Source organism: Odontomachus brunneus, unplaced genomic scaffold (genome assembly GCF_010583005.1).
Source record: "Odontomachus brunneus isolate Ranch 3 - 2012 unplaced genomic scaffold, Obru_v1 Obru_scaffold_044, whole genome shotgun sequence".
Taxonomy (NCBI): domain Eukaryota; kingdom Metazoa; phylum Arthropoda; class Insecta; order Hymenoptera; family Formicidae; genus Odontomachus; species Odontomachus brunneus.
In genome coordinates, this window is record NW_022639494.1 from 1,000,986 (window position 1) to 1,011,004 (window position 10,019).

Here is a 10,019-nt window from a genome sequence, read left to right on the forward strand (position 1 = left end):
AACTACCGAACGTTTTTCTCCCTTTTTTTATTTTTCAATTCAAGGTGCCGCATGTCAGAGGTTTCAATCGATGCGTAATTGCGTTTGCTGAAAAAACGGCATTCAACTTGTTATTATTTCCAATCACAATTAACCTTTGCAGTGTTTCCAGATAATTAAACGAATAACGAGCGAAGGGTGGGCGCAGATATAGGTAAAATTTGCCGCCACACCGCGCTTCTCTCTGATTTAATAAGTTCATTACCTAATGAACAGATGTACGAGGCCACCCTGCTCAATCGCGCCGCTTGCGCTCTCTCCGATAATCAATATTTTTAATTATCACATTTTTACGAATTCGACTGTAGTTTGCTTTTAATTGAATATGAAATCGACGGCGCGCCTCGATTTGCATTTCGGTTAATTTGGGCGTCCTACAGATTACAGTTTTATTTATCCGACGATAATCGCGAATCGGTTTATATCGTGTTACGCGGGTCATTTTGTGCGTATCGCTTCATAATTATTTTATCAGATTTTCATTGTGCCGTCTAACTTTGTTCCCTTGCGCCGCCAGCAATATCCGATCGCGAATAAATTTTCGTAGAACAGTGTCTGGTGCGATCGGGAAACAAGGCGGCGCGTCCGGTCAAATGATAATAAAATATACAGGACACTTGCGAACATTTTAAGCCTTTAATCTTTCCAGACAAAGGCGACGAAAAATGTTGGCTGCGACTGCGGCTTTAACTTTATTCCCTCCTTCTTTTTTCTTCTTCCTTTTCGTCCGCTGTTTCCCCTTCTTCGCCATCGTCGTGAATTAGTGGAAGGAGATAACAAAGAAAGAATTAAGATTACACACCGACACGAGCGCGCACACTCACACGGGGGCTAATGTATGCACCACGGAAACTTTTTTTAAATCGTCGGCTTAGTCCTTTTCCCGGTAATGGTTGCTGGAACTCGCTGAAAATTCCTTAGTGCCGCTCAGGTTACTCACCCAAACGGATAACAGAAGATTCCGCGCGACTATCGAAATTATCTGGAAATTTCTCTCTGTTCTTTTTTTTTTACGTGGACGTTAGTCAGAGCGCCGGCTGTGTTTGCTTCCCGACACGAATCAACTTCCCGGAGTGTCTTCGATACTAATTAATCGTTGGTTATTCGGAACACACGCACGCGGAGTCGTATGACACTAACGTGAGAAATATTCAATTACGCGGGAGATAAACAAACGTACGGCCGAGGGATGCGTGGTTTTTCGGAAAAGCGATAGATCGAAGCGGCATGAAAGATAAAAGAGAAGCCGTTGCGCCGGAACTGTACGAGCAATCTCGATTCAGGCATCGGACCGCTCACGCGCTGAGTTATACCACTAGCCATTCAATTACTCACACGACACACCGCGGGCGTGTTCGATTGCTTCGCTTTTGTACGCGCTCTCGCGATTTCCGCCTCCGCGCCGCACCGGCGCGGTCCGACCAACTCTACCCCGGGAGAGACGTTAATTAACCCGCGCTAGCGGGCTTCAAATAAATTTCGGTTAGAACGTGAGAAGCAACAAATCTGAGTCAGGTGGTGTCAACTACGGCGAATGCGAGCCACCTCTTACTTGAGTTACTTTAGCGCGGGGGTTTTGCGGCTAGTACGGTATTATGGCGAGACACCTAGAGAGGCGGCGAGAGGGTGCGAGAGACCAAGGGACCCGGGGAACGACGAAGATAGGGATCGCACCCGCGAGATACAGAGAGAGAGAGAGAGAGAGGGAGAGAGAAAAAGAGAGAGAGAGAATAAGGGACCCGACGAAGGAGAGAGAATAAGCGGATAGGAGACGGACGAAAGAGAAGAAACAGAGATAGAGAGGGAAGTGAGGGATCCGAAGAGAAAGCTACCAACAGCGTCACCGCGTCTCCCGCGCGTCCTAATTAGAGAAATTTAAATTCATAGCCATCCCACGGTCCTGAACTTACCCTCGGCGTTCCGCCCCGTGCCTCTTCCATTCGTTCCTTCTTTACCCCGCCAGCCCTCCCGGCCGCCCTAGCTTTCACCGCTACGTCCGAGCACGGTGCGCATTCCTTAACTTAAGCAATTATGAATCGTCCCCTCCCCTTCCTCTCCTCTTCACCACATCCCATCCGCCGGTGACTCGGCCGACTTATACCAAAAGATAATGTCATTTTCCATCAGCGTTCTTTACCAGACGAACGATCCTCGCTAGCGCCCTCCCTCACCTCCGTCGCCCGATGCCGCGTTGACGACCCAATGGCGCTTGTCTCTGGAAACTTGGGGACATCTGTACCACTTAACGGCCTATTCGGAACTTTTTCCAGACTTTTCGCGCGAACTTGTGAAATATATTAAAAGTGGACGGTCAACTATCCGCTAATCGTATTATTAACGTTTCCCGGAGAACGACGGCGATGCGAAATTCTCTCTTCGGGATAAATAATTCCCGGGGAATGAGGGGGACGGCGCGAGGCAGGTGTTTACAGATTTAGCACGGGGAACGGATTCGCCTTATTCGACTATCGGCGCTCCCGTGAGATTTAAGGCGAGCGGTAATTTAAGCTAATTCGAACTTCGATATCTGCGAACGAACTTTTCGAGTGTATACGTGTCTCCTCGTGCAACGTCCACATCTAGGAAATGTCACGTTTATCGCGGCTCGCAGACAATGGAGCTACTAAGTGTTCGCAAATTAGCCTCCCTTTACACAGTCGAAAGTGCGCATTAGTTGAACGAATCCCCCCGTATATCTTTAGTCAATCTACCGGGGATGAATTAACGACGAGAGGTGGAAACCGGGAGAGAATGAAGCGAGTAGTTCGGACCGGAAATTCGCAGGGTAGGCCCTTGGGTGATCTCGAGAGTGGTCACTAATACTCCCTAAGAACGCCCGGTGGCAGCCATGGAACGCCGTTCCCCATCAACTCGCACTGCATACTAACATCGAATGCATTCCTACTTAATTAGGCTTCCTCGCGAAGGGCGGTTTACTCTCGTATTTGCAAATCCGTCTGACTCGATCGGGGGTGACACGCGTGTCTCGTCGCTGACTTAAGAATTCGTTCCGCGCGGACGGACATTCGAGGTAACGAGTGACGCGTCAGTGCGAATAAATTCGCGCGCATTATGACGAACCGAACGATCATTAATAACTCATGACAATAATAATGACGATGATGATGTTGATGATGATGATGATGATGATGACGACGACGATGACGACGATAGAAACGTAATTATAACATATAGTAACCAATAACTGCGTTATTTGCGTAAGCACTTTGTACAATACGTAATATGCATTATTGTAATTCCGCAAATGCGCGCTTTATTGCACCCGCAATCATTTCATTTGCGCGCGACAATTAGGATTTATCTCGTCCGACACGCGGACTTGCGCGGCGTATAAAATTTATACCGGCCGATGACAGCGGATAGATCCCCGCGGCTCGACATTTGCAGTTCGCGCGAGTGTCTGCCCCTAACATTAAAATCTTTCAATTTAGTATTCTCTTTTGCAGCGGTAGGTCGTGTCGCTCGTGAAAAGTTTGCCACCGTCCGCGGATATATTTCTGCTCGGGCGTAATTTTTTGCGACCGTGCAAGCTAAAAGCTGTTATAAATCATAGGGTAGCCGGACAGTCATTTATAAGGGAGCCTTTCGAACTCCCGGAATTGTCTTGGACCATAAAAAGCACCGCGAAAAGATTCGAACGGATCGAAATAGCGATAAAACGTTGAAACCCTCAGAAATTAGCTGTGCGCCTGATGTACGTTCGAAATACATATCGCGTGCAAAAGATATGTGAATAAACAGGCTGTTATAAATAATTTAATCTGGAAATTTAGTTGTGCTCCTGGAAAAAGAAAGAGAGAGAGAGAGAGAGAGAGAGAGAGAGAGAGAGAGAGAGAGGGAGAGAGGAAGAGAGGGAGGAAACTGCTGCGAGCCAAGTGCTCGGTTCTTTACATCAGGACCGCACGCTTCCTTGAATATTTTATCGTGTTCTACACACGCGGACTATTTACACGCGTTGATTACGGATTCATCAAGTTACGAGCGGCAAATTGCTCGGAGACGCTGGCTCCACTTTTTTCTGTTCTTTATATTTTCAGTATCCAATCAACTTGTGAGAATTATATCAGCGACTTGAACGCTTTGAAACAACTTTATTCCCCCTTCAGACCTCGTATTTGTTTCTCCCTTATTGTTGGTCGAATATTTGCAACATTTGTCACGTCCCGACGTTACACTGCACACACAAGTGCAGATCTTGAAAAATGTCGCAATCAATTCCCGTCTGTCTGTGCAGGCGTATTTAGACTTTGCGCCACGCATCGCAGTGCCTGACCGGCACTTTTTCCTCCGTCTCGTCAATCTCCACCTCTCGAACCGATTCTCCCGTATTACTCGCGAGGTATATTCTGTTTCTCGTTTAATAAAAACAGCAAGGGAGATCCGTAAGTGTCGGGTATATGGCATGGTAAATAGCCGAGATAGCCTTCACCGCGGGCTGCTGAATAATGCGTTCTGTTACCGCTGCGTCGTGAAACAGAGTACCGTCGAGAGTCGTCCGTCGTGGGACGAGGGCGCAGCCGCGCACAGCGTGATGCACGATAAAACGCGCGAGGCAACAACCATTCGGCGGGTCTTCTACCCCTTCAGATAAATCTGTGCTTCTTCTCCGGCACGGCGCTCTCTCCGTGCACCTCCACTGCGCCGCGCCGTTCCGCCTCTGCTCGCGAAGATGCCACCGAGCGCGCGGATGATAGGCACTATGCATGGCAGACACTCGAACAGGGGCTTCGAAGCACGTTGTACTTCTGGCAAACTGCGACTAGCGCAGGTAGCGTCGGTGGTTGGTCTAGCCGGGCGCTCAGGCCCGAAGTTTCGAGGGAGCGACGTCGTTGGCACCGGTTAATTTGCATCCCTTAATGAGTCGCTCACGTAACGCTCTTATCTTTACACCCTGCCTCGTCCCTCCCGCGCTCTCGTCAGAGCGATCCCGCTTCCCCCCCGTCTCCTCCTCGTCCTCGTGCACGCCGCTTTCGCCACACGAGGTATTTCCCTCTTCTAACAAAACGGGCCGCCCCGTCCTTAAATTCTTCTCTGTTTTCTTGTCATTCGGTCTTGTTATTTCTAAGTTGTGCCTCCCTCCCTCGCGCCGATCACCCTCCTTTCCACTTCTTCGCCTGTGGTCTTTCACATCTTCGCGACGTGTCACCCTTCGATTCTTCGAGGGTCGAGTCGTTTCGTGTCGCGAAAGTGCGCGTCTCTGGGTAGAAGACGAAGCCAAGAGATGGCTACGGTAGTCGTTCGTGTGAAAGAAAACGGCGTCGAATTTTGCGACGTAATGTTATTCATCTCGTTTCGCGGTGCAAAAGTTGCATGTTGTTTTACGCATTGTCGCGCACATAAACCGTATTAGCCTCAGCTTGATTGGATTGAACAGTTATGTAATTACTAACAAGTGTTTCGGCACACATCGCCTATGGGCTTTATTATCGAAATGCCAGCTGCATTGTTAGAATTCCACGGTGATCGATATCTTACGAGTTGGTACAGTGTTCCTGATCCATTGGAGTTAATACATAACGACGGCCTAACTATGTTAATCACTTGTGTATTATGTGCGTTTAATTAAGTCGGTGCATTAATTAATAACTGTATACATATATTCAATAAACTTGTACGTAGATCTTTCGTGAATACTTTCGTTCCAGTTTTTAAATACTACGGATTGATAATCATTGTGTCTCTCTCAGAAATATTTAGTATCTGTAATTATAATTATACGGAAAAATAGTTACTATAAATTATCTTCAAGAAAACTATTTTTTTTTTAAATTAAATTCTATTATGATATTAGTGATAATAAACTCATATGCCATGCATATTACCATTACTTTTTACTACAAAAATCATGGTTGAGATAAAAACAACTATAATTTTAATTCAACCACTTTTTTCTTTTAGTGATCCACGGCACAAATTCGCGATATATATTTTGGACTTATATTCTACTTTTGCAATGAATAATTCGTACGTAAACGATTCTTCATCGATTATACGCGACGAAAGTGAAGTAGCAAATTGACTCTTATCGTGACAAATGTATTGAATCGAGCGGTATCGTCGTCTCCATCTTATACGCCACAGCGTAAAAATAATTTTGCTGTCCTTTCTCCGAGCCGTTTGTTATATTTTTTCGTAGAAAACTGTGACTGTCGCGCGTTTTGAAAGTCAAACACAGTTCCGGCGGCAGAGAAGCGTTAATTCTTCATTATGTAAGCAAGTCAGATATACGTATAGACATAAAATAACCTAATAAAATAACGTCCACGATATTCGTGATTTTATTTTGTCTTTAATGTCGATTAATTTCAGTAAAATTTAACTGTAATCTCAATAAAGTTTAATCGTAAACCAACTGCAAAATATTTCTGAGAGATTCATTTGAGTACACTGAGAGAAAATTATAGTTGCTTTTGGCGTCAACTATACTCTTTTGTGATTTTAACCACAAAAATAATTAGAACCATCTTTCTAATAACACTTAACTTAAACAATGGTTTTTCTAACTATTTTTGTGGCTAAAATTACAAAAAAGTACAGTTGACGCCGAAAACAATTATAATTTTCCTTCAGTGCGTTATTATCACGTCGTAATACGTCGTAATAAAGTGTTTTAGGTGTTACTAAATTTTATCTGCAATTTACATCGTGCAAGAGTAACTTGCGACTTTCAATTTATGTTTGTCTGCAAATAGAATAAAATTATTTCTTGAAGGAGTATATATATATATTTTTCAGTTTTCCAGCATTATCTTGTGTGTGTCTTTTTTTTCGTGGTAACAAGAAGGCCGCAATTGCCGACCCCGAAAATGTGTCACCTCGATGTGGCGTTCCTGGTGCACGAAGCACCCCCGTCGCCTATACCGCCCTTCCACCCTTTTCCGCTCCACTCCTGCTCCGTTATTCTTGGTCGGCTGGCTCGGAAAACGCGACGCGACGCATCTGTTGCCAAATTATTTTGCCCACGGGTCCGTGAAAAATTTCCCCTGGTGCCATTATTGTTCCGTTGCGCGTGAGAATCTAGTTATTTGCTCATTTCATTGTTCCTCCTAGCGGCCCGTCCAGAAAATACGTTGCGACGTGCCACTTAGTTTCTGCGGGGTCGCAGCGAAGATGATAACGATAGGTAGACCTTCCCTGTTTCAACGAGAAGAATACTTAATTATTGTCTCACAACGATCATTTCCAATTAATATGTTTATCAAATAAATAATTCGTATGTAAACGACTCTTCATCGAACATACGCGGCGAAGTAAAGTGGCAAATTGACTCTTATCGTGACAAATGTATTGAATCGAGCGGTATCGTCGTCTCCATCTTACATGCTGCAGCGCAAAAATAATTTTCCTATCTCCGAGCCGTTTGTTATCTTTTTTCGTAGGAAGTTGTGACTGTCGCGCGTTTTAAAAGTCAAACACAGTTCGCTCGTCAATGATTTGTCACATCGTACATTTATTATTTGCATTAGACATTGTCCTTTTTTCTGTAATGTTGCATTTTAACACGAAAGTAATTGATACCCGAACGAAATTTTAGCCCTATATTAAACTTTGAATTCTATAACGCAGTAGAAGCTAAATTGGTAAAGTAAATTTAATTCTAATGATACAATTTATTCTGACTCTGATGATGTCTAAAATTTCGCTTTTTACTTTCTTTAGCGTCAAAATAGGTTGTATTATAGGCTTTAGAATATCAAAATAGGTGTTGATTGGAGTAGTGAAGCTGAAAATAGGATCAAAATTTTGATTCGGATATAGGTATGAAAAATTAGATTATCTTACGATTATATTTTACGACTGACAATAAACTTTTGTTGATAACAAAAAATCGTGTATTATTATTACAGGAATACCATGTTCACCTGTAATTTCCGTACACAAGGAACAGAGCTGATCGCAACAGCGACGATGTTGTTCAAGCCGCGCCGTACAAGCCGGGAGCGCTTATGCCAGTATTAAGATAATCTTATGGAAATAGGTCATGCACGATGCAAATGGAGAAACTCGATGAGCCTTCCTCAGGTGTTCAGATCCGGTTTGTAGGTGCGCCGTGACGGTTTTGCGACGCCATAATGAGGATCGACGCCTAGCGCGAATCGTGGGATGAGGCATAAACGATTCTTGCGGCCTGTTTTACTCTCCGAACGATTATCGCGGTCCGAACATCGAGAATTAGTGGAAATCTCAAAAGATTATTCAGCCATACCAAAACCAGTCGTGAATATTTGGCGTTTACGCAAATTTAATTTAGCGAAATCATTTAAGGTGCCTTGCGCGAGACACTCTTTCTCGATTTCACTTTCAATTTCAGTTTATCTCGTGAACATTATCTCGTGAAATTTTGCATCTTCAAGATTCGTGATGTGGCAACCAAAAATTTTTAAAACATCGCAATATAACGAAACGCCACAATAGCTTTCTAGAAACATGATTTATTTTCTACAATGGATTCGCGAAACTATGAACAATATTTAATATTATTTGTTATTGTGATCATCTGATCTACGATTTAAAGCTATATAGAAGCAATTATAAAATTTTCAGCAGAATCTATAAAAAAGAATCTATAAAAACGATCATAATCCCAATTTGGGGTACTTATATATCAGTAAATGAGATAAATTTCGCAAAACGGATTTAAGCATTTGCCTCCTATATTTGGGTGCATGACGGTGGCGATGCAATCAAGTTTGCGTTTATAATTTAATCCCGTAGCGGATTAATACAATATATCCTACATTTGAATATCTTAGCGTGTCTCTCCGTCTCCTTGATGAACATCGAAGGATATATATTTGTCTGTTGTAGTCTGTCTATCTCGTCTAGTGAGATATTTCTGCTGTAACTATCGATGTGACGAAATTAATTTACCTGATATTCACCCTTGATTATTTTATCGAACTGTATGCGAACTGTGCGCGCGACACTAGTTTTATTATAGAGATCATCATTAATCGCGCAAAATGTAAAATAATTGCTCTCTTCGTTATGCAGCATGTCGTAATTACTGAATCAATTTCGGAGTGGTAGGGAATATATTATTAAACTCATAGCTTCGCGTAACGTATGCAACATTTTAAACATATGTATTAAATTATCATTGAGAGATTCCGCAGCTTCTTAATTTGAGCGTAAAATATATTTTCAATATGTATCAAATACATGACTTAAATCTGATTAGTCGTTTAACTAACACTACGTCTAATTATAGACGTTGAGGAAGGAAGAATAAAAAATTCAATTATGGCCGAGTTTATTAACTCATGTTAATCGATCCCGAGAGAGAGACAGAGAATCAATTAGAAATGCTATGTAAGGAAAATATTGACAATATGATTAAAGTATTATATTGTATGAATCGATATTAGTCATATGATAATGTAATCGCATATAGTACCAAAGTACAATGTAATCAAGTATCTTTGATAACCAGGAAATCAATTAAATGTTATCGTGTTTTATCATAAATAATTTTATGGGACAAAAATATTTTATTGCGTGTTTTATCATAAGTAATTTTATGGGACAAAAATATTTTATTGCGTATTTTATAACGGAAGAAAAAACTCTGAAAGGGAGACGATAAAGACGACAAAGACGGAATTAAACTCGTAAATAATGTCGGAATCGGATCGCTTGTGTTAACATAAAAGACGTAATAAATAATATTGCGTGTGGAGCAAAGGACAAATTAAGTGGAATTATTTAGTGTAACAGAGAGAGAAGGACGTAGTAGTAATAAAAACAATACCACCGTATACAGCGTCTGTTCTCTCTGTGCATATTCTAGAGAATAAGGAATGGAGGACAATTATGTAATCGGATGTCGCAAGAGTAAGTGAGAATAGCGAAGCGCTAATTCCGGGATCGAGAGGAGTGAGCTCTCTTGCTGGAGAGTGTAAGAGAGAGAGAGAGAGAGAGAGAGAGAGAGAGAGAGAGAGAGAGAGAGAGAGAGGGGG

At 42.6% G+C, this 10,019-nt stretch overlaps 1 protein-coding gene across 1 annotated transcript in view; it reads left to right on the forward strand.

Moving 5' to 3' along the window:
* Positions 1-10,019, forward strand: part of LOC116844649 (nucleolysin TIAR-like) — a 106,319-nt gene that overhangs the window by 52,069 nt on the left and 44,231 nt on the right. The gene's annotated exons all lie outside the window — the stretch shown is intronic.